Consider the following 2,174-nt stretch of genomic DNA (forward strand, 5'->3'; position numbering starts at 1 on the left):
GCCTGAAAGTGGTTACACCACTTCAAAGGGACGAGTGAGGTGCCACCCAGCATGATCCAGGGATTACAACAGTCTCCTGGGAGGTGGAGAATGCAAGTTCACTCTTCTCTTCCCCACTCTTATCTCCCTACGCCAATGTAAAACGCTTGAATCTGGATGTCCTATTTTTTGTGCAAGTGCTGAAATGACCAAGCTCTGGTGTCATTAGGGTGCAGCAACTGCCTTAGCTTTTGGGATATCCATAGAGGAGAGAATTTAGGCAGAGGAACACCTGGTCTCTACATCCTGGAGAAAGATACAGAAATTTGTGTGTGGGTACAGGGGGATATCCTTTGAGCAGGAGGCTACGCTAGGTGACCTTCCAAACAGCATCTCTAGGGCACTATTGAATTCAGGTGTATCCAGCAAGCAGCTGGATACACAGGATTTCTGGAACACAGTTTTTGATTTGAGTGTTTAAGTACTGCCCTACACACCTAAAAAGTCAGAAAGCTGTGATTCGCTTGCACATGACCAGCTTGGTCTTGAAGAAGTCAACCGCAAATTCCAACGAGGAGTTAACATCCAGTTATGTGCCCATCTATTCAGATACAGGCACGGGAGTGGGCAGTGAACCCCACAGCCCCTGCACGCTGTTTGTGACCCCTGTGGGTCCAAACCACCCGCAGTTTCCCAGGCCCAGCTTCCCGCCAGGCCTAGCTCTGGCCTCACGCAGAAAGCCTCACTCGACAGCCTTCCAGCCCCACTGAGCTTCACTTTTCCCAAGTCCTCCACTGGATAACCCCACACCTCATCCCCTCATTCCCATCCACAGCCCCCAGTGCCCAGTTTTCACCCTGGTCTATCCACAGAGCCCCAGCAACAACACCCCCCACGGCCCAACAGCACTTGGCTGCTGCTGTAGATGGCCAAGCAGGCCCATGGACGTCTTTCCGCCCCGCGCGGTCCCTCTCGGCTCTCGCTCCGCTTGGGAGCTCCTCGCTTCCTCGCTGCGGGCCCGGGCGCACGTAGCGGCCTCTACGCTGGGAAGCGCTGGGAAGCGCTCACACGCAGCGGAAAGGGCTGCCCCGGCAGCGGCTGCAACACCCTGTGGCGCTCCGTGCGCCCGGCGACACTTTCTAAGCATTTTCGCCACGTAGCGAGTTTCCTACGTGAGGCTTCTTTAAATAGCAGCCCCGGGGATTATTTTTAAAGGCTTTTACAGCAGCTCCGGTGCCGTTTCGGGAGTTTCGCTTTTTAGCCGCCTTGTGTAACGCCGTGTTCGCGGCGCGGGGGCCGCGAGCGGCTCGAGGCGGCTGCGCCGCGCCGGGAAGGAGGAGCGGGGGCCGGGGCCGGGGCCCGCCTCGCGGCAGCGCCGTGCGGAGGCCGCTGCAGACACCGCGGGGCTCGCGAGCGTGGGCGCCCGCGGCCCCGGGGGTAGTTCCCGGCGGGGGCGAGGCGGGCAGGCTGCGTGGCGGGCAGCGGGCGCGGCCGAGATGAGAAGGAGAAATGACAGCATGGAAAGCGCGGGGTATTTTTGTCGGGGCCGGTGCCCGGGGTGAGCGGCGGGCGGAAAGTGTCGCCCTGCGCCTCTGCCCTGAGCCGCCCACGGCGGGAGCGGCATCAAAGGGAATCTCCCCGCGCCGGGGATGAGCGCACGGGCCCGTCATGGCATTTTCGCTTCTCCCGGCGCTTACTCAAGCGGCGGGGGGAGGCGGGGGGGGGACTCCCAGGCAGCGGCTGCCGTGAGGTCAGCGCGGCGCTATGCGCGCCCGCCGCCGCCCCGGCTCCGCTCCGTGACGTCAGCGGGGGTATCCCCGCCGCGGCCGAGCGGGGCATCCCCGCCGCGGGAACACCCCACGCGTGTCCCCGCACACCAGGCGGGGGGGAGGGGAAGGGGCAAAGGGGAGGGGGCGACCCCGCGCCGCCACGGGGCCGCCGCCCGGGAATGCCGGGGGCTCCGCGGGAAATGGGCGAGGGACCGGACCGAGCACGGGGGGGGACACGACAGGGCTGCAGCCGTGCAATGCGCTGGGATGGGGGGGGGCTGTAGAGGATGGGGGGCGGCCGGTGACCCCCGGGCAACCCCCCCCGCACCCCCCCGGCGCGGGGCGATGCGCGGCGCCCCGCCCCGCGCGCAAAGGAAGCGCTGCGCGGCCGGGGGCGCGGCCCCCGTGACAATGGCACTCGCGGGC

This window comes from Nothoprocta perdicaria, unplaced genomic scaffold, assembly GCF_003342845.1.
Source record: "Nothoprocta perdicaria isolate Ctin4 unplaced genomic scaffold, notPer1 scaffold_351, whole genome shotgun sequence".
NCBI classification, from domain to species: domain Eukaryota; kingdom Metazoa; phylum Chordata; class Aves; order Tinamiformes; family Tinamidae; genus Nothoprocta; species Nothoprocta perdicaria.